The following is a 24,282-nucleotide window of genomic DNA, read 5'->3' as shown; positions in this document are numbered from 1 at the left end:
CCTGTCCGTCGAGCTTTACGTTCAGCGCGCCTTCGGACAGCACGTAGTTGCTCCACACGAGGGTTAGACCCTAAGTGACCAGAACACACGTTGACTGTTTTAGAGGACGAGGCAAGGGCATCGGCAATGACATTCTCTAGCTGATCCACAGAAAGCAAAGGGTGGGCCCTATCTCCACATGCTGTACGAAACGAACGCCAGTCTGTTAATTTCGCCGTTCTACATCCCGCTCTCGTTGAATATCCATCATACGTGATGTATATGGGCACGTGGTCGCTTCCCCTGCCATCAAGGTCCGTGTACCAATGGAGCTTCCTATAGATATCTCTTGAGCAGAAGGAGACGTCCAGAACGTCCGTAGTGAAGGACCTCCGCAAAAACGTGTGTGATCCATCATTCAGGATGCAGAGATCCATGCTCTCGATCAGCTCCATCCATATTTTCCCTCGACGATCAGTTTTGGTGCTCCCCCATGCAGAGTGGTGAGCATTAATATCACCGACCACTAGATAAGGAGACTCTAAATTGTCCAGCACAGCCTTCAGATCGGTCTTGGACACCTTAGCTGACGGCGGCACGTATAAGTTCACCACAGTGACGACAGTTTTACCCAAGCGAATTCTACACCGGATACAGTCTAGACCAGCCACTTTCGGCGTTGGAAGGGCAGCTGCATTGAAATCGAGTCGAACAAGCAGAACCGTCCTTGAGAAATCTGTATCTTCTTGCGTGACCAACCTATAACCGCTGAGTCTGAAGTCCTTCTCAACATAAGCTTCACTAATAGCCAACATGGGAATTCGATGCCGAAGTAGAAATTCTTTAAGATCTGGCAGCTTGTTGCGCAGACTGCGCGCGTTCCACTGCATTAAGACAGCATTCCTATAGATTTGCTCCATGACCGAGGAAAAGGCTGTCAATCTCTAGAAGAGCCTTGACTTCGGGCAACCGCGCAGCCTCAGGGCAACAAGCAACAATGGCCTTCATAGCAGCAAGAACTAAGGGGATGATGACACAGGAGTCATTCGAAGACTGGGGGGAGTGCCATTTCAGCCGTCGAGGCGCTGCTGGCAGAGTCTCGTCGGTCTTCCTTGGACCTCGCACTGCGGCCGCGAAAGTTGCACGGAGAGGAGTGGTAGCATTAGGGATGTCATGCTGACTATCTAGGAGCCGCACATGCCTACTCGGTTGAGGCTTAAATGCTTGTGGTTTGGGGGTTTTGACTGTTGGTTTTGAGACCTGCTGAGGTGCCCTTTGGGATCTCGCAGTAGTTTGTGGTCGACCATCACTTTTGGCCGCCTGGAGACCTAAAGTTGAACCTCCGTCCGTTTGTGCACTACGTCGTGCCTTCCTGATCCCAGGGGAAGGGGAAGGGGTGTTGGTCAAAACACGAGCCTGAAAGCGCCTTGTAGCTGCCCTCTTCCGGGGACATAAAGAATGCGATGCAGCATGCGGTCCCTCGCAGTTTGCACATTTCGGTTGGCGCCGCGCTGTACATTCCTTGAGCGTGTGCGGCTGAGAGCAGAACTTGCACCGTAGTGGCCATCGACAGCTTCGAGCAAGATGACCGAACCTCTGGCAGTGATAGCATTGCACTGGACCTTCCACATACTCATGCACCTTATGCGTTGAGAAGCCAAACTTAACTTCCTCAGGTATCCTTCTGTTGGACTTGAAGGTCAATATGACATTTCGAAGGGGGATGTACTGGTCCGACCCATCTTCATGAGAGACATGCCGCACTTGACGCCGAGCGGCTATGACGCCATCCTCTCCCAAATACGAGGTGAGTTCCTCGTCGGTATACTCCAGTGGGACGTCATAGATTTTCCCCATGTTATTAACGTATGAGGAGGGGATGGTGACAGTAACTGCCACCCCAGCCACTTCACTAAGGGTCATCAGATTAGACACTGCCCCTTCCGTCTGGACGAAGATGCACATGGAGCCATCAGCGTTGACACGATGACGGAGAATTGATTCCTGGGCCGCAGAGCGAATAGTCTTCGCTACCACGTTGGGATTGACTTTCCAAAACGACTTTCCAGGGTCAACTGGCTTGAACAATACAGGGATGCCTTGAGGCCTATTTTTCTTGTAAGTCACCAGCGTGAAAGGGTCCCCCGTCTGATTTCCACGTGAACGCTTTGTCTACTGTATTTTACATGTCTTGAAGGAGCTGAGGGGCTGGATGGATGGATTGTAGTGGCACCCCTGCTGGGCCTCTTTGCAACGAGGGTCCAGCACATTGCACCTGTAGACAGCCTGTAGACATGGTTGTCGTATACCAGGCATTCTTTCTTTCTTTTTTTGTGCACTGCAATTTTATCGTAGTTGCCCTCTGTGGTGTTTCCCCAGATTAGACAACAATAGTACAGCTTGGGGTAAACTAAGGATTTCAACTGCGTTGGTTTAGAATCCAGAACCCTTCTTTGCTATGTGCAGTATGCTGCATATTATAAGGAAAACAAATAGAAGAAAACTTGTACCTGATCCCTGCCTTGTATTTCCAACATTTGGTTCCACATCTTGTCCAAGGAAGTCATGAACTACATTGGTGCACACTGCTGTGACAATTATTATGTTACATCTAGATGCTGAATTCACAGCTTCATTTTACGTACTGTGAATGTTGCTTACTGCATTGGCATGGCTGCATTCAACAACACTCAGAATTTTACAGTAATCTGTTGATTTACATACATACATACATAAACATTTTATTTCCATCAGTAGATGGGAGGAGTCGAGGCTAAAAGCCGAAGGGCTTGAGAAGTGCCTCGACTCCTCTTTTAGTGCGTAAACTTCAATTTTCTTTAATCCGTATTTTTCTTTGTTGCGTAAATGGTCTCCTAACATCTGCATGCCACAACGTAATTCTCACAAGGAGAGTAATCACTGTATAAATTATACAGAAGACACTAACCTCGTCACGTCCAGATGCAACAGTCTTGGAAGACTGTCAAGGAAAGCACTGCGGACTGCTGTAGGCGGAGGTTCTTTGTACTCAAACTGAGGGGTCCGTCTCATAGTCTGCATTCTTCAAATATGATTGGCAAAATCCGCCGCGGTATTATCCTGCCGCTGCGGTTGAACGCGCAGTATCGTACGGAACTGAATGCCCGCCGAGAAATCTCGCTTTGACGACACAACCGAGGCACGTCAAACGAAGTAAGGGCTGTACCTCGATAAATTGGTCGTTGTTCCAAAAGATATAAATAAAGAAAACTTGGAAATACACACACTACGCTAACGCAGTGAAATAGCGCGCTGGATCCCGAAAGTCGTCGTAGCTCGTAGCCTCGTAGCTCCTCTTTCCACGGAAGTCGCTAATTGGATTATCGCAGTTATAAAACAGGTCGTAGATTTCGAAGTATATACATACTTTTTATTTCCAGACATTGTGACAACAGTATATCGGCGTAAAAATGTTGGTTCTTGCTGAAAGTTGTTGTTGTAGTGCTCGATCACGTGACGGCATTCTGCGCGCTGATTGCATGGGCGATTGACGTCATCCCAGTGGGATGACCAGATGAGTTTTCTATATATGCGTACGTTTTCTTGGTTTGACGCTAGGTGTGCCAGCGTCGGCGTGAACCGCGATGTTCAAAATTCGAGTTTACGAAAACTACGAGGTGTTGAGGCATGCATTTTCGTATGTGAAGTTGCTTTTGTGTATTCTATCGGTAGCCACTGCGGAAAAGGCTCTCCAGCTTCTGGTCAGAGACCCTTTAAGAGAGCGCAAATAGTAGACGCTACACTCACGGAAGCGTTCCAAGGCGCGACAAAGGGAAGGAACGGAATGTATCTACAAGACGGTATTCTCTACCACAGTGACAATGTAATGGGAAGGGCCGTGGCGCAGCTAGTGTTGCCGCAGGCGCGACGGAGTGAAGTGTTGCAACTCGCACACGAGTCACCGTGGGGTGGACACCTGGGCGCTCGCAAAACTACCGCACGCATAAAATACAGCTTTTATTGGCCCTGTATCGAGGCTGATGTTAGGCGGCACTGTGCATCTTGTCATGGGTGCCAAGTTAGAGCGGATAAACGCAAGGATGACCGCATCCCGACAACGCCACTCACGCGCCCTGAGAGACCGTTTCAGTGCATAAATGCAGACATCATAGGCCCCATCGAACCACCGTCGTCCTGCGGCCATAGATACGCGTTGTGCACTGTGGACCTACACAGAAGGTGGCCCGAGGTCATATGCATGAGGTCACTGACAGCGAAAGCAACGTGGGATGCACTGCTCGAGGTTTTCAGTCGTACGGGCGTCCCAGAAATAATCTGTAGTGACAGGGGGACCAATTTTACTGCTGCATTGACCCAGGAGATGCTCAAGAAACTAGGATGCACTCCTAGATTTTCAACCCCGGAGCATCCAGAGAGTAATGGGTCAGTGGAGCGCTGGAACAGGGTGTTTAAGAACATGCTTTACCACGTGATCCAGCGTGAGGGACGGGGTTGGGACAAGTTCGTCTCGTACCTACTTTGGGCCAATAGGGAAGTGCCACACGACACTACCGGCGTCGCCCCGTTCGTGTTGCTGTACGGTAGGTCACCGACGGGGCCCTTAACGGTTCTGAAGCGTCCGTCGACGGACGAAATCGACGTCCCAGATGTGCTACGCGAAGCGCCCGCCGAGTACCTACGTCAGCTGAGAGACGACCTCTCTAGAGCAGCAGAAATGGCAGAAACGGTTAGTGAAAGGAGGCAGCGCAACTATACGAGATATTATAACCGCGCTGCTAAGGACAAGCAATTCGCGGATGGGCAACAGGTCCTACTTCACGACGCCGCCCCCCCCCCCCCCCCCGAACAAAATGCACCCGCGTTGGAGCGGTCCCTATACCGTATTAAAGCAGGAGCGCCAGCACTCGTACGTCATAGAGGATGCCGACGGAAAGCGACGAACCGTTCATGCTAATAAGCTGCGCGGTTACAATGCGAGAGTGGGCAGTGGCGTATCTAGAGCTACCTGCGCCCATGGCAAATGGTTAACACGATGTCTTTGAGGATGCGTTATCGTGTGGTCCTCACTAGGTTTCACACTACAACCTCTCTAATAGTGGGTGCTTTAGATCATTTATGAATGTGCCATGTTGAGTGCCCGACCTGGCACATTCACACCCGACCACATAATGGCGCCCCTGTTCACCTGGCGCCCATGGCACCTGTCCACACCTGCCACACCCTAGATACGCCACTGAGAGTGGGACAGGTAGGAGTCCTCTTCGAATGCGAGGAAGATTTCGGCGCAATTAGTTATGCGCCTTCTGGGCCAGATAAGGAGGGAGGTGTCCCTGACGTCCCGGACCAGAAATTGGACCACCTCGCATCGGCACAGAAAAGGGAAATGAGTGCTCTCCTCCGCGAATTCCGTGAGCTGTTCCGAACCCAAACAAAGATCGCGAAGGTTGGGGAACACCGCTGAAGGGAGGCGAGACGCCTAGAAGGCCACACCACTACCGCATCCCGGAAACACTAAAGGGCGAGGTCACGAGACAGGTGAATGAGCTGCTGGCCCAGGGACTTATATACCCGGTAGAAAGTGAACACGCGCAACCCATTGTATGTGTCTCAAAGAAAAATGGGGAAACCCGTATGCGCGTGGATTACCGCGCTCTGAACGCAGCGACTACCGTGTACTCACACGAGCGTACACCTTTTTGTGTCAATTGTGTGTGTGTCTCCGGTGGTCCCTCTGCTGCACGTTCCGCTAAAGCAAGAAACCTTGTCCTCGTTGTGCAGAAGGGAGGTCTTGCTCAACGGCCCATCTAATACTTTGCTCTCCCCGACGAACTCATGCACCCTCAACGCATCTCCACACTTCATCCTCTATCCTCCAACCGTCTTGCTTTTTTTTTGCTAGCTTTGGCAGCTTCCAATTCCTGCGTTTCACTGGCCCCATTGCTTTAGACGTTGGACAGGCCATGTTTTTGAGTCTACTACTCATTCCCAGTAAAACGTTCATCGCGTATACCGGTGGCATAGCGAGGCAGAGTTCACACCCACTCAAACAACCCTGATGATCTTTCCTGTTTCTTTTCTTCTTCTCTTTTTTTGGTGGGGGTACGTTACCGTCCCATACATACATATAAAATTATGGAACAAAACGAAATTCATGAGTTGGCACTTTTTGCATATCGCGTTATGTAGGAAGCTCCCCCAGTGACTAATTATGAAATAATGTCATGACACAGCGAGACGCCATCACGTAAGTGTTGCATCTTCAGCACTATAGCTTTGTCCAGGGGTAAAGCACGTTACTCTAAAGCGCTGTGGCAGTTCCCAAACTGTGTGGCCGCGATGAATGGGAAACACGTAAGAATAGTGAAACCGCGGAAAACTGACTCCCTTTATTACAACTGATCGTTCTCGTTGGTGCTTGTCAGAACACGATGTATGCACACAGTGGCCTCCCGCGAATCCACTGCATGACGTGGTGATGACCCCGGGGTGCTACCATATAGGCTTGTGTAATGACAGCCCTAAAATATTATACCATTACATGGTTAATTTATTATCCCAGACAACTATGAATATGCGTTACCCCACAGTGGCCGGCTTGGGATAAAATTTTGCCCCCCTTTGTCTTACCCGGCGTGCGATACTGCTCACACATTTCTCGTTTTTCAATTTCAATTTCAATTTATTTCCTTGCGGTTGGGAGAGCAGCAAAAAGCCCATGAGGCTTGACACCGGCTCCTCCCCCAAAATTCACTATTTACAGCAACAATACAGTAACGATCATAGCGTACAGAAAAAAAGAAAAACAATATTGTAACAATAACCAAGTGAGAAAAATGGAAAGAAGAGATATAATGCCTATGATACAAACAAATCAACTAACAGTTCAAAATTGACTCAATTAACAGTTAAATACCCAACATAAAGCGACAGAGCATTCCTTTTGGCATCAACAATGGGTCCGGCGACGTACCAACAAACTGATTAAAAATAAATGGTGACATATACGTCAATGACTGCTTGCCGTAGTTTGTTCGATGCAATGGGACACACCAAATCCTATGTCGAAAAGAATACATAGATGTCAGCGTAGTTAACTGACATAGTTCTAGAAATGACGTGTTATTTTCACGGACGCTTTTTGAATAAGTTAAGGTAAACTTATAGTTGTAGAATTTCGGTATCGGAATAATATTGTACTGTTCAAATAATTCCGCAGTATGAGACAGTCGACTGACACCAGCAATAATCCTTATAGCCCTTTTTTGCAGGACAAACAGCTCGTGAATATTTCCAGCCGTCGTTGTTCCCCACACTAAGAAACAATAATTGTACCGTGAATAAAATAAAGAATTGTAAAGCAGCAATTTAATGTTACCTGGAAGAACACAACTATGTCTGCCTGAAACGCCATTTATAGCAGCAAGTTTTTTGGAGACATAAGATACACGGTTGTCCCATTGCAGATGTTCCGAAAATATTACCCCTAAACATTTAAAGCTAGGTACTACATCAAGTTTATGACCGTCATACAGCATGTTATAGAAGCCTGCCCTCGATACAGAGAGCCTCGTCTTTCCCTTGAGGCGGCACTAGCCCGCCTCGACAATCGCCCATTCTCCGTTGTGAAGGTGCTAGGCTGCTGGCCCGCCCAACACCAGGTGCCGGCATTGCGCGCTCTTGTGGACTTTCTTATCGCTTCGGACTTGCTGGACACTCTGTGAAAACTTCGGTGACATTGTGTTCGCACTATATCTGGCATTGTGCAGTGAGTGATTCCCGGCGTCGAACGTCTCCCCTTTCCTTTCCCCCGTCTTCCTTTATGCTTTATCCTGCTTGGTTGTTTGTTTGTTTGTCCTATTTTTCGTAGCTGACCTTTTTCTTTCTTTTTGTTTACCAACAAACGCGTTTTGGAGTAGCCAGGTCTGACTGGGTCGGGACTAACCTCTCCATATTTTTCTTTCTTTTCCAATCCAATCCAATGACCGTCATAATTGACAGAAACGTCTTCGGTTATGATTTTCCCTTTAGGTCGAAACAGCAACACCTTAGTTTTTGCCGTATTGAGACTAAGGGAGTTACACTCGGACCATTCTTTGAATTGTTTAAGGGCGTTATTTGCTGCTGTTACAACTTCCGTAACAGATTTCCCAGAAAAAAGTAATGTTGTATTATCGGCATATATAATGAAATCTAAGTAAGTCGTACCAGCTGAATGTGGATAAACGTTGATTATATCGTTTACATATATGTTGAATAATAAGGGTCCTAAAATGCTGCCTTGCGGGACTCCCGATTTTATAGTCGCAAAATCTGATAGAAAATTATTTATAGAAACGGCCTGTTCACGTAGGTGTAAATATGACCTTATCAGATCTAACGGAACACCGCGGATGCCATAATACTCCAATTTTTGTAATAAAATGTTGTGATGAATACAATCAAATGCTTTACGAAAATCTACGAAGACCGCTAAGATTAGACGCTTTTCTTCAAAGTTTTTTATTATTATTTCTTTTAGTTTTAACAAAGCTGTTTCGGTTGATCTATGTTTACGAAACCCAAATTGCTCATTAATGATAACATTATGCATGTTAAAAAACTTTAATAGTCTATTGTAGACGACTTTTTCAAGGCCTTTCGAGAATATAGGGAGGACGGATATAGGACGGTAGTTGGATAATTCATTTTGATCTCCTCCCTTATGTATAATCGAGATTTTCGCCTTTTTGAGTTGCGCGGGAAAGATTCCCGTAACGAGGGACATGTTATATAAAGACACGAGAACAGGACTAATCAAGTCGATTACATATTTGACCGGTTTAATTTGAACACCGTTAATATCACAACATTTGGAATTACTTAACGTCAAGAATGTTGCGCACACTTCACTGACATCGGTTGGTTGAAAAAAGATGGAATCAACTGATTTTTTTAAAAAACCAAGTGCACCGCATTTAGGTGTCTTGGTAGGTATGTTAACGAAGAAGTCATTGAATTGGTCCGATAAAGCTTTTCCAGATAAGACGGTGCCGTGAACCACAATATTGGCAAGACTGTCAGTGTCGGTGTTTTTCTTGATTATGTTATTAAGGTTCCTCCATAATAGATCCATGCGATTCGATGATTCTTCAAATATTTTTGAAAAATACTGCGTCTTTGCTTTTCTTATTTCAGAAGTTACCTTATTTCGAAAGCGTTTATATATTTTTAATTTTTCTACATCACGGGACCTTAAGAAATCGCGGAATAACCTATTCCTTTCTTTTATAGACCGGTAAAGCGAAGGACTTATCCATGGCTTCCTAATATTTTTTGCTATAACTTTCTTACGATAAGGAAAATGTTTCTTATAGATTTCTAAAAACTTTTCAATAAACAGCTCATAACAAGAATCAACGTCGTTGCCAACGCATATCGCGTCCCAGTCTTCAGAAGCAATGTCTTCTCTGAAAGACTGTAGAGTATCGTCTGTTATGGTTTGTGTCATTATTGTTTTGCTTACATTTTTTCTCTTTACCTTCGTGGTGCATAACATATATAATGGCAAGTGGTCACTGACGTCTGCCGCAATCGTGCCAGCTACGTTAACATGAGTAGCCGCGTTTGTCAATATGGCATCAATTGTAGTAGAAGTAGCGGAGGTGATTCGTGTAGGGACAGTGATGGTATTTACTAAATTATATGACAGAAGCATTTGCTCAAATTTTTCATACGACGAAGATAGGCTATGCATATCAAGGTTCAGGTCACCTCCAATAAATAACCTACATACATTGGTCTCCGCATAGCAGAAAACATCTTCCATAAAGCTTAAAAAAGCAGTTAAACTCCCATTTGGTGGCCGATATATGACGCAGAAAATGAGATCATTATTGACAAGGCATAAAGCTTCGAAATTATTAGTGATAACAGAGAACTCTGAAAGAATAGTGCATCGCCCGAGCGTGCGGGAAATTTGAATCGATATACCACCGCCGCGTCTGCAAGTTCTGTTTAGGTAAAAATGCTCATAATCTGGCAACTCAAACATATGTGAATCTTTGTTGTACCATGTCAGCATGACCGCATCAAATGAAAATTTCAGACTGTCAAATAGTACAGACAGAGCGTCCACTTTATTTGACGCAGACCGGCAATTTAAATGAAAAACACTCAAAGAATTCCGAAAGTGCAAACAACAGTTCGCAAAATCTTCAGGCAAGAGACCGCTCGTCTGCATGTGCAAAATTTAAAGAAGGCTGAAAGCTTAAAAGGTAATATACGTGAGAAACAAGATACAAGTTACTAAGAACGATAGGCTTCGAGGTCATCTAGATGCTGTACAGATTGTGGCACGCCATTTTCACGTGACCTGATATACACCTTTCCGTTCCGTGTCCAAGCCTGGTGTAACTTTCCATCTTTTTTTAGAGCAATAGCTGCACCCACCAGGCGTTTCATGTAGGCACAAAGATGCTCATTGACAAAGACTGGTTTTTCACAGGAGATACCGATATCTACACATTTGATACGCTTTGCCCGCACCTTTTCAATTACGGAGTTTCTTTTCTGTCTCGTCTTAAACTGGACAATGATGTTTTTAGAATCGGTGTTGGGAATAGGCACAGTGTGACATATCTCGATGTCGTCCATGGAAATGGTTTCACTGATTACGACCCCGATCTGGCAAACAAGTTCTGGAATGTTCTGAATTGCAGCAGGTGGAATGCCTTTTATCTCTATGTTACGATTTCTGGAGTACTGCTCCAACTCTGCAATTCGCATCTCATTGCGTTTCAACTGAGCCTTGTTCTCTAGACACTGTTCGCGCAGTTTCCCATTTTCGTCTCTCAGCGTCTTGTTATCGTCCAAGACAGAATCCATTTTGCTTCGTAGCTCTTCGAAAGTTTCGTTCATGAAAGTCATGCCTTGTTTCACGTCCCGGAGTTCCCTGCGTACCTCCCGCTCAAATGTTTCTCTTACATTTTTAAACTCATTTCTAATTTCACGCTTCAACTCCTCGACGAGCAATGCATACTCTTTACTTTGTTTAGTTTCTCTGGCACTGCTCTCTTTAGACATTTCAAAAATAGTAGATAGCAGTGTGCAGAATCACCTATCTGTACTGTACAGCTTATCAATGAAGAATCAGTCGCTATCTCGGCAGCAGCAGTAACAGGGAAACACAAAAATTTATAGATTGTATGTGCTCACCTGAAAGATACAGGGTAACTGTAAAAAAGTCTTATACAGCGACCGACAACTGTCACTGCTGCTGCACGAGTGAGCCTTGTGGATGGTGTGTCGCAGATTTATGAAGGTGGAAATCCCACGTCGGATGTGACGTCCAAGATTACACTTTTCCGGAAGACACTCTTGCACGTGTAGCTGAAGTACGTTGTAGTTGACGATGATAGGAAGGCACACAGACGCTGCTGATACTGCCACTGATAGCTTGCAACTTGTGCAGTGTTCTGAAAGATACAGGGTAACTGTAAAAAAGTCTTATACAGCGACCGACAACTGTCACTGCTGCTGCACGAGTGGGCCTTGTGGATGGCGTGTCGCAGATTTATGAAGGTGGAAATCCCACGTCGGATGTGACGTCCAAGATTACACTTTTCCGGAAGACACTCTTGCACGTGTAGCTGAAGTACGTTGTAGTTGACGATGATAGGAAGGCACACAGACGCTGCTGATACTGCCACTGATAGCTTGCAACTTGTGCAGTGTTCTGAAAGATACAGGGTAACTGTAAAAAAGTCTTATACAGCGACCGACAACTGTCACTGCTGCTGCACGAGTGAGCCTTGTGGATGGTGTGTCGCAGATTTATGAAGGTGGAAATCCCACGTCGGATGTGACGTCCAAGATTACACTTTTCCGGAAGACACTCTTGCACGTGTAGCTGAAGTACGTTGTAGTTGACGATGATAGGAAGGCACACAGACGCTGCTGATACTGCCACTGATAGCTTGCAACTTGTGCAGTGTTCTGAAAGATACAGGGTAACTGTAAAAAAGTCTTATACAGCGACCGACAACTGTCACTGCTGCTGCACGAGTGAGCCTTGTGGATGGTGTGTCGCAGATTTATGAAGGTGGAAATCCCACGTCGGATGTGACGTCCAAGATTACACTTTTCCGGAAGACACTCTTGCACGTGTAGCTGAAGTACGTTGTAGTTGACGATGATAGGAAGGACACAGGCGCTGCTGATACTGCCACTGATAGCTTGCAACTTGTGCAGTGTTCTGAAAGATACAGGGTAACTGTAAAAAAGTCTTATACAGCGACCGACAACTGCCACTGCTGCTGCACGAGAGAGCTGCTGCACGAGTGAGTTTTTAAACCAAACTGCTAGCGTCCTGAGCCGATACCTTTTCGTTTGGAATGCGAATGCTGCCAACTCGTTACTATTAATTAACAGCAACTGATACAACGACTGCGCCGTGAACATGGGGACCCAAAAAGCGTTTTGATGTACACATCTACCGTTGCTTCGACATCCGGGTGTCTCTTTTCCATTTCAAGAGCGATCTTTTCCCACATGGCATGTTTCCTCGGTACATTTCGGTTTTGCTCATCGGCAAGCTTCCACAAGATCGGATGTTGCTCTACCTGGTGTAATAGATAAAAACTAATAGAGCTTGTAACATTGGCAACAGAGGGTGGCTTTCTTTTTCGCTCCGTCCTCCTTCTGCGCGTCAGTCGTCAGATTCTGTGCCCCGCGAACAAACTATCCGTGTGCTTCTTTCTGACGGACGGAGCTGCTGAGCGCAGTGATGTTGCACAAGGCTGTTGATATCTCGCCAAAAATACAATAAAAACGTGCGCGCTTCATAGATTCTGCTGTGCGATAAGCTCCGCCCGCGACCGAATGGTTGGATGATTGCGTGATTATGCTGATACCTCCTTCTCCTCCTTCAGTCGCTGCGCAGTCAGAAAAGGCGCTCGTGTGATTACACGGTAAGGAGGACGCGTTCCCGATGGCACTGACACGGGAGCTGATACACAAAGTAGGTCGCGCTGCTTATATAACGCTGGTAAATCTTCGGCGAGGGTATATTGGCAGGTGCCGTTGGCTAAGGACTCTCAAAAATTGTCGTCATTTGTCACGCACGAAGGCCAGTTTGCATGGCGCGTAATGCCCTTCGGCCTGAAGAATGCCGCTGCTACATTCCAGCGCATTGTGAACGTATTGTTGCGCCGTCATCGAGAATATTCGACAGCGTACTTAGACGATATCGCGATTTTTTCGGAGTCGTGCGTGGGAGGACCACGTGAGACACGTGCGCGCAGTTTTCAGCGAATTGCTGGCGGCCGGGTTCACGATTGCGGGAGACAAATGTCAGATAGCACAGCCATCGGTACCGTACCTCAGACATGTAATTGGTTCGGGCAGACACGCGCCCGACCTGTCGAAGCTGGCTACGATTAGGGGGGCTACAAAGCGGCCCATATCCTGGCGTGACGTACGAAGTGCGTTAGGCCTTTTCGGATACTACAGGGAATATATACCCAAGTATGCAGAACTGGCGTTACCCCCTTACAGAGGTGACCTGCAAGGGGACACCAAACGTGGTACCGTGGTCAGAAAGCGCACAAAATGCGTTCGACGCGCTGAAAAACGCATTGTTTTCAGTTATCGCTCTCGCGACCCCTGACCTGTCGAAACCATACTGGTTGTATACCGACGCGTCCGATTATGCCGTCGGAACCTGTTTAGCCCAGATGGAAGGGGATACAGACGTACCAATAGAGTTCGCTAGCTGCAAGCTCACTCCTACCCAAAGACGATGGTCAACAATCGAAAAGGAAGCGTTCGCCATAGTGTGGGCACCAAAGCGTTTCGACAACTGGCTGTTCGGCGCTGAAGTGTTCGTGATTTCGGATCACAACCCGCTATCGTACCTCACCGCGAGCATGCCCCACAGTTCCAAGTTGATCAGATGGGCTCTCGCTCTTCAACGGTACCGCGTCACTGTAAAGTACAGAAAGGGGAAGTCGCACGGCAACGCCGACGCGCTCTCTCGGTTAGATAATGAAAACTGGGATCAACACGTCACAGACGGGGACCTCGCGTATGGCGGCCATGCAGATGCATGACGGCGCACTCGCGGGCGCGGAAGAGACTCAGCTGCTCTTGTGTGTGAAGTGCTTGTAAGTCAGTCAGGCGCTCCTTGTATTCAAGAACACTGAACGAACCTTTTTTTGTGCGTGTGTTTCCTGTGTGTGAACTGAACTACCTATATTCATTTATCGAACTATATTCGTGGAACTTGTGGTAGCACTTGCGACCAGCACTATTTTGTCATGTACGTTGGTCGACCCTTTGGAGGTCGGACCAACGATCTTCGGCCAGAGGTGTAAGTGCGGGTCGCCTTCCGCCTATGCATACACCGCGATCCGGAGAGGTGGCTCCAGAACGTCGGCTTTCACTCATTAGAGAGACTCTAAACCCCCCATCGCACGATGGAAGTATAATGGGGAAGGAATTCCTCTTGTCCCTCAAGGCAGGGATTCAAGGGCGCCAACCACGGAACCGGTGTTGGCCAGTTGAGCTGCCAAGAACGACCGAGGTTTGACGGGAGCCAGCACGAATTCGCTGGGCAGTTCTGGCTGGAGAGTTGGAGTAAACGGGCAAATTGCATCCCTCATCCGCAGAGTGGATGAACCCTCCTGCCTCCGCAGCCCCTACTCCGACGCTTTGGTAGCGCCGTTATTGTCATGTCGCGTAACAAGTGATTTTGCTATATGCTGGTACAATAAACTTGTGCCTCCTTCGCTATACCGACCAAGTCGCCCCCTGGTTAATTCATCCCTGCTGCGGAGAGCACGGCGCGGGAAAGTGTATGAACGGGCACGGATCATGAGGAGCAACTTATTACTGTTACCTTCATTAAATTGGCAACGTGAATTAAGCCTACACCAAACCGTAACGCCAAAACGCGAAATTTCATAAGTGTCATGCACATAAACCATCAGGAAGGCATAAAGTCAATTATATTCGGTTATAAATTAAAGCTCTGCTAGCACAAAGCGCCCACAACGAACGTTACACAAAAATCACAATGAAAGAATTGCTAAAGAGCAAGCGAGCTGGAGATTATAACTCATATTACTAAAACCCGAGGCTAGGGAACTACGAAAACAGCAGGACACTGTCCGCGTGCGTCTGTTTGCGTAGCTTCCTAGTCTCCAGGGTTTTGGTAATATGCAAACAGAAATCACATTACTCGTGTGAAAAATACACTACCGATTTTTTCATGACCAGTCATCTGAAAACACAATAAGCGCAATATAGGGTAAACGGTAGATTCTCACGCGTATTTCTATTAGAGGCTACAATGGATAGATAAAATTGCGAACAGTAGTTGTTGCGATACTTTCTGCGTCTAGAAGCTTCACACAGGTTGGCGTACGCCACAATGAAATGTTGTGCAAAGAATCTACAAGAGATGCAGTGTTTCGTTTCGTTTGGTTCTGAAAAAAAGAAAAGAAAAAAAGAAAGAAAACAACAACGCGGGAAACATGCGTCGGTGTTGTTTTTACAGCTCCACTAAGTGGCTTCGCTGCAGCCCCATCCCTATTTCTCCCTCTGTTTTTTTTTTTTTTTTTTTTTGCCTGGGGGCTGTACACTAAGTTTCCGCTTTTGTAACACGTTCTCGAAATCGCCTTCGTCTGCTTAGTGCAGTCACGCGCCAGCTTCCATGGCATGCGTGTGTATTTGCTTCGTCCTGTGTGCCGCTTATTAATAAGGTGCCATGATGACGTGTGTATACGTGAGTTTCTTGATGACATTCGAGTTGTTGCTTCTGTGGACGACGTGGGGAATTTTTCTGAAGACAACGACCGCACAGATTTTCAATCGGAACACGGAATATCCAGTGCACGCTATTTTCCGGAAGGAGGGCGAGAAAACCCGTGGAAGCTACTTTCTGGAAGGTACGTGAAGGAAATTTTCTTGTATATAGTTTTTGCTGTATGTGCGTGCGTGCGTGCGTGCGTATGTGTGTGTCTTGTTTCGAAGGAAAAAATATGCTTGCATATCTCGTGAATGGAAAGTGACACTTTAGAAGTTGATGTAACTTTGAATTTCTAGTATTTGTGATACCGTATTTTCAGATTCCTACGATGCATTTCAGATCGATTGCATGTCGCGTGATAGGCACTGAGGATATCACCAAGGCCTGCAGCGAACGAAAGCGAATGAGAAAGCCATCAAGGCGTGAGCCGGAACAGCAACAAACGCGGAATAATGTGAGTGTTTACATATCTTGAACGGTCTATTATCGGTACCAAATTTCTGTCCTTCTGTTGCTTGTCATTCGACAACGTGCCTGAGGGTACTGCTCACCAGCCTGTTTATCCCTCTGGTTTGACAAGCATTTATCGTTACGTTTTATTCTTGAAAATGTATACACATATTCTTGGTATGCATATAGCTACTAAACTTATTTGGAGACTCTAGGTATGCCTGTGGTCGCAACCGTCTGCGTTTTGAGTATGGCAATTTACTATTTGGCACTTTATTATTTACCGTAATGAACTTTTATAGTTTTGTCACTGCGTGGAGCAAATTACTTTCGTAGATGCAGACATGCTCACTCAATTTGGTAATCAGTATTCGGTATTTCGTGTATTATTTTGTATTACCTCTTTGGTTATCGTATCTGAACTGAATTTTATCTCTATGTGCATACCTCCAGTGCTTCAAGAGCAGAACGGGGGAAGGCCAAGAAACCAGAAAGAAAAATGAAGAAAGTCGCGACACTGAACGACAAATTAAAATGTCTGAAAAATATTTAGAACCTGATGATCTCAATACCAATAAAAAGTCTTTGAACAAGAAGTCGTGCTACGGGCGCTCTGTGTTGTTCCTATGCTTTGAGGTCCAATCTGTGGAAACCTCAGGCCCTGAGGTAACCGCAGGGACTCAAACTCTGAGGTAACCAGAGAACCCCAAGCTCTGAGATAACCCCAGGACCTCAGATGTCCCATAATACCTCAAGACCTCAGACTCTGAGGTAACCTCATGAATTATTTTCAATAGGGACTGGATGAACTAAAGAACTAAACGACGTCGCGAGTCGTTTTGAAGTACTCGCAGAGCCTGCCGTTGCCTGTCAGAACTGCTGCTCGTCCACAGCGCATGCGCTTAAGGGAAAGCGCGGGCGGCGCGACGAGGCAGAGCCTCAAGTGGACTGTGTGATGGTGTGAAGGAAGAGAACTGGATGAACTAAGGAACTAAACGATGCCGAGGGACGTTTTGAAGCACTCGCAGGGCCTGCCGTTGCCCGTCAGAAAAGGTGCTAGTCCACAGCGCGTGCGCTTAAGGAAAAGCGCGGGTGGCGCGGGGAGGGAGAACGGGAGAGCTTCGAGTGGACTGTGTGAAGGAAGATAACTGGATGAACTAAAGGACTAAACGATGCCGCGGGTCGTTTGGAAGTACACGCAGCGCCTGTCAGAACTGTTGCTCGTCCACAGCGCATGCGCTTAAGGAAAAGCGCGGGGAGGGAGAGCGCAGCGCAGCGGCTTTGAACGCCGCGTATGGATTGAAGTACTCTGGGCAAGTGAACTATATGAAGGACGAACACTGAACAAGAGTGAATCCTTTAGAACTGCTTGAGCTGAGATCGCTCTGAGCTCCTTCTCGCAGTTTTGGACTGCTAGTGGCGTCGTTAGGTTCTCACTTCTGGTGCTTGTGACTGACACGCCCTGGAGCGGGCACGCTATTTTTGCGGCAATACATTGCAAGCTTCCCAATTTTTCCTCCACAACCGCTAGACGTTGTACTTTTCTTCAAGCTCTCTCATGCATTTGAATGAAATGAGTTGAAACTGCAGTTACTCTATCACACTTCTGTGTTCTCAAGCTCGCAGCAAGCAGACGTAAGTGATCAGAAAAACACGATTGTAACATTGAACGACGACGGCACCTTGCATATTGATCTGTGTACTACTTTTCTCGTTGAAAATATACGTAGAAAATTAAAGCAAAATAAAAAAGGTACCTAAAAGATTACGTTTGCTATGTTGATGTGCTCGAACCTTTGGAAAACTAAATTGCAAGATCATTTTGTTGTATCTCTCTTGGTCGAGCCACTTTAAAGTTTGGGACTATATTACTTGATTGTGTTGAATTGCGAACAGGTGAACGAATGAACTATTCTTTTAGACAGTTCAGTGGAGTGAACTGAACTAAATGAATTAGTTCAGAAAAGTGAATTGACTTGCCCATCACTATACACACCAAGAGACGTTTCCAAGTTCAAAACATATTCTGAATTGATGCCGATGGCGCTCGGTCGCATACGACGACGAGAGCATTATGGCTGTAGTTTGGTTTTGACACACCTGCAAAGCTGAACTGTCGCAGGGTAAAGCCAAGAGCTGTCACATTGCACAATCAGTTTTTTTGCAACCTAGTCAGGAACGCGGAGTTGTGTGCATAACTTCACACACGCTTAGGTCTTTATTTATTTTATTAACGTATTTATTTATTATTAGAATTATTATTCTTATTTTGTTTATTTTATTATTTCATCAATATGTTTTAGTGTATTTGAGCATAATTTAATAAGTACACGTTGTGCAATTAATTTCGACAATGATTTTTTTTATGTTGGTTTGTTTGGAGTTGGATGGTTTCAGAATGGAAATTCAACCCGCGCTGACCCAGCACGGAAACTGCCGCAGCAGATTTTTTTTTAGCTTATACCGTGTTAACCCTCCCAGGCGCTCGCTGAGCGACCCCTGGTTTGCCAATTCCGAACGATGCGCAGCTACCCAGAGCTGACGAATCGCAAACACGGCGAAACACGCGTCCTCTGGTGCTGTTGCATCGTTCCATGAGTATCTGTTTCTCTGCGTGCAGCCATAGAAGCCATCTTAATCTGTAATTTTTAATTTCAAATACGTCTAGTGTCATTTACTTGTTTCTTTAATGGCTTTTTCCCCCTTCATTATAATTCACTGGCTTGCACTGTGACATTGAGGAGAGCTCAGTCACCCTCCCAGGTGTATATCGCTCGCTGAGCGACCCCTGGTTTGGCAATTCCGAACGATGCGCAGCTACCCAGAGCTGACGAGCCGCAAACACGGCGAAACACGTGAGCTCTGGTGCTGTCGCATCGTTCCATGAGTATCTGTTTCTCTGCGTGCAGCCATAGAAGCCATCTTAATCTGTAATTTTTAATTTCAAATACGTCTAGTGTCATTTACTTGTGTCTTTAATGGCTTACCCCCTTTATTATATATATATATATATATATATATATATATATATATATATATATCGATTTAAACTTATGTACTTTAAAACTCGTCAGTTGTGTAGTCTGTGCCCATCGAAGACTGTATTAATTCGAACACGTTTCGAATAGAAGATATTTTAAATTAGAATGATTGACTTCTGCTCACCAACTTGCTCTATCCCTCGAATGTGTCTTTCATCATCTTTTTTCTTTCATCTATGCATGGAGCAGTCCTAACGCAGAACATGTTTGCTAATTATGCTAACATTAATTCAATTGAGACAGTGATCATGATGGTTCAATGCTAAACCAATTGCCCAATTGGTTCTTCTTCTATGAAGAGGATCTTCACTGCACGACACGTTGGCTCAGATTGGTTGAAATTGGTTGGAAAACATTGTTTCTCATTGGCACCCACTGAACTAATTACTTGATTTGATTCGTGCTTTCTCGTGAGTCTTGACTACAACACCTTTTAGAGCGCTGAAACATGAAGCTAGCTTTGCCTCAACACTTCTCATTACTTCAATGAGAAATACCGGCGTTATTCACATTAAATGAATTGGGTGTCTCAATTCTCATTAAAAGTCATTGGTTCTCACTGGACAAATTAGCTCCTGGTTCCCTCGAAGACTCCTTCACCACAACATCTGTTGTCTGTTGTCTGCGGAAATTAAATTATGGAGGCATTGATGATATGGTTGCAGCGACACAACTACCGGCTGTATTTAGCAATTTCGTCTACGTCGCGCTGGGAACACAGCAAAGCGTCCTGAGCTGACTCATTACTTGGTGATATGGTTCGAGTGACCCCACTACCGGCAGGGTGCACTTTAAAGGGCTGGTGTGCCGGTTTTTAGCAATTTCATCTACGTCTCGCTGGGAACACAGCAATGCGTCCTGAGCTGACTGATTAGTTGGTGATATGGTTCCAGCGACCCAACTACAGGCTGTGTGCGCTTTAAAGGGCTGGTGTGCCCGTTTTTAGTAATTTCGTCTACGTCGCGCTGGGGACACAGCAAATCGTCCTGAGCTGACTGATTACTTGGTGATATGGTTCCATCGACCCATATACAGGCAGGATGCACTTTAAAGGTCTGGTGTGCACGTTTTCACATTTAGTCTGTGTCGCGCTAGGAACACAGCAAAGCGTCCTGAGCTGACTGATTACTTGGTGATATGGTTCCAGTGACCCAACTACCGGGAGGGTGCACTTTAAACGCTGGTGTGCCGGTTTTTAGCAATTTCGTCTACGTCTCGCTGGGAACACAGCAAAGCGTCCTGAGCTGACTGATTACTTGGTGATATGGTTCCAGTGACGCAACTACCGGGAGGGTGCGCTTTAAAGGCTGGTGTGCCCGTTTTTAGCAATTTCGTCTACGTACGTCGCGCTGGGAGCACAGGAAACCCTTCGGAGCTGACTGATCACTTCGTGATATGGTTCGAACGACCCAACTGCCGGCACTGTGCACTTTAAAGGGCTGGTGTGCCCGTTTTTAGCAATTTCGTCTATGTCGCGCTGGGAACACACCAAAGCCCAGGACACTTGGCAGTCAGCTCAGGAGGCTTTGCTGTGTTCCCAGCGCGACGTAGACGAAATTGGTAAAAACGTGCACACCAGCCCTTTAAAGTGCACCCTGCCTCTAGTTGGGTCACTGGACCCATATAACCAAGTCATCATACAGATCAGGACGCTTTGCTGTGTTCCCAGCGCGACATAGACGAAATTGCTAAACACGTGCACACGAGCCCTTTAAAGTGCACCTTGCCGGTAGTTGGGTCGCTGGAACCATATCACCAAGTCATCATACAGATCAGGACGCTTTGCTGTGTTCCCAGCGCGACATAGACGAAATTGCTAAAAACCGGCACACCAGCCGTTTAAAGTGCACCCTGCCGGTAGTTGGGTCACTGGACCCATATCATCAAGTCATCAGTCAGATCAGGACGCTTTGCTGTGTTCCCAGCGCGACATAGACGAAATTGCAAAAAAAAAACGTGCACACGAGCCCTGTAAAGTGCACCATGCCTGTAGTTGGGTCGCTGGAATCATATCACCAAGTAATCAGTCAGCTCAGGACACGTGGCTGTGTTCCCAGCGCGACGTAGATAAAATTGCTAAAAACGGGCACACCAGCCCTTTAAAGTGCACCCTGCCGGCAGCTGGATTGCTGGAACCATATCACTAGTGCCTTCATAATTTGCCCACGTCCCGTAAGCGTCATTTGACCTCATTTCTGAATGCACTCATACTGACCTCAGACCCCTCAGGCCTCACCAGTGACTTCACTCACACAGACCTGGCGCCCCTCAGACCTCATGAGTGCACTCACAGGAGACTTCGTGAGGGTAAGACCTCATGAGTGCACTCACAGGAGACCTCATGAGGGTAAGAACCTCATGAGTGCACTCACGGATGGCCTGATCGCGGGCTTGCCCTCACTCACCCTCACCTCAAAGGCGTGAGGTGAGGGTGAGGGGCACTCATGAGGGTCCTCATGAGTGAGTTCGCCCAGCTATGGATTATCGGCAGGGGAGGGCTGCGTGCGCGCTTATCCTCTCACATTTTTCAGCCTGGGCAGACTTCTTTGGCCGACTTCACATATTTTTCCGATACAGCACGAGACATGCAAAGAAGGGTCATACACAAAAAGTACAAGTGAAAATATATTTATTAATGCCATTCAAGTTGAAATATATTTATTAAAGCCAATAGTGCTGGGAATTGTGATGCCAATCAAGTGAAGGAGAAAAACCCAGCCGAAAAACCTTCACCACCTGTAACAGGGCGGTGCTCGGATGGAGGACTGCTGTGGTGGGCGGAGCGTGACCGGAGGCCTGCGTGCGCGCTTACCATTCACCCTGGGCTGACTTCTTCCACCATTTTCCTACTTGGGCCGAATTCCTTCCAGCGACAGGTGGGCGGTGCTCGGGTGGAGGACTGCTGTGGTGGGCGGAGCGTGACCGGAGGCCTGCGTGCGCGCTTACCATTCACCCTGGGCTGACTTCTTCCACCATTTTCCTACTTGGGCCGAATTCCTTCCAGCGACAGGTGGGCGGTGCTCGGGTGGAGGGCTGCTGTGGTGGGCGGAGCGTGACCGGAGGGCTGCGTGCGCTCTTACCATTCACACTGGGCTGACTTCTTTCACCATTTCCCTACTTGGGCCGACTTCCTTCCCGTGACAGGTGGGCGGTGCTCGGGTGGAGGGCTGCTGTGGTGGGCGGAGCGTGACCGGAGGGCTGCGTGCGTGCTTACCCTTCACCCTGGGCTGACTTCTTTCACAATTTTCCTACTTGAGCGTCGCGTGGCCTGAGGGCTGCGTGCGCGTTTACCATTCAGTCTGGGCCGCCGACTTTCCTCATTTTTCAGCCTGAGTCGACTTGAATCGTAATTTTTCCAGCTACAACAGGTGTGCAGTTTACATGCAAAGGATAGCCATACACAAAAGTACAAGTGAAAATATATTTATTAAAGTCATTAGGAATTATGTTATGACTCTGCGTGAATGGGAAAATCTTAGCCAAAAATCTGAAATAGAAGGAACACAATACACGTAACAAAGAATATTACAGGTATGATACATTAGCATTGAATAGATATCACAAATCAAACACAATATTTTTATTAGTGGAAGTTTTCAATGAATCAGAATTGATAGCGCATTTAAAATATTCTTAATCAATACGAACACAATCAAAATTACAAATTGTATTATAAAACGTCTAATATTCCTATACGTGAGAACCATCAGTGCAATAGCGGGAAGTTCTGATAGTTGTATGCAATTAAATGTGAACAGCAGAGACTCTGGAGGACTATGGGACACGAACACAAGAGGAAATAAAATATATACCACTACATTGGTTAATCAAACAACATAGTAATTTATCATTCAGAAAATGAAAAAATCAAACTCATCAGGAAATAGACATGTTAAAAATTAACTTCACCACATCGCACGCTCCAAGCTAACAATCAGAACAAAGAACGACACGAACACAAGAGTAAATAAAATCTATACCAATACAAAGAAGATATTCCACTTCACCACATAGCACACTCCTAGCCAACAAACAGAATAAAGAACGACACGAACACAAGAGGAAATAAAATCTATACCAATACAAAGAAGATATTCCTAATCAAAACAACATAGTAATCTATCATTCAGTAAATCAGAAGAAAAAATCAAACTCATCAGAAAATAGACATGTTAAAAATGAACTTCACCATATAGCCCGCTCCTAGCCAACAACCAGATCTAATGATATCTGACCTGCATGATTTGTTGAAGACGGATGCCGATAGATGTATGGAAGACCACGGAACACGAGCGACAAGAGGAAATAAAATCTATACCAATACAAAGAAGATATTCTTAATCAATACGATTACAATCAAATTACAAATTGTACTATAAAAGTCTGAGACGTGAGAACCATCTTTGCAATAGCGTGAATATCTGTCATAACATTTCGAGCGCAATAGGGAATCTCAGTTTCATATTCCAACATTACTCAACTTTTAATTTCTTATTAAGTGAACAGCATAGACGTAAGGAAATAACGAGAAACAACACAATCATCAGCTACAATTAATAGAGAGCAAAACCTGCGCACCATCCAAAACATAGAGAAATAATAGCTAATCAATCTATCAATGGCGAAATAGCACAGACTTAACGCTGAAGAACAGAGGAACACGCGGCGACACGTAAACATCAACAGAGGAAAATAATCTAACATTGAACCATCATAAAATCGATCAATATACAATTTTCATTCTAACAAACACTACGAACCTTGATGGAGGTATCCAAGACATAGGAAATATACACGGTTTTCACTATTTTCCTCAAAGCCGGGAGACTTTATGTCTATATCTATGTGACCATAGCACAGCGCATGCTTTATCACTCAAAGGGTTGGGGGCTATATTCCTTCGTCCAGCAAACAGAACGCTCTAGAGGTCAGATAAGAGAGAGTTCAAAGGCGATATAGTTTATTGTGCAGCGCAAATAGATGTTGATATCACTCGCTGGGGTCACTATCTTTTCGCATCCTTTC

The sequence above is a fragment of the Ornithodoros turicata genome, chromosome 4 (genome assembly GCF_037126465.1).
Source record: "Ornithodoros turicata isolate Travis chromosome 4, ASM3712646v1, whole genome shotgun sequence".
Classification (NCBI taxonomy): domain Eukaryota; kingdom Metazoa; phylum Arthropoda; class Arachnida; order Ixodida; family Argasidae; genus Ornithodoros; species Ornithodoros turicata.
The sequence above is the reverse complement of the archived record's forward strand: the minus strand, read 5'-3'. Positions refer to the sequence as shown.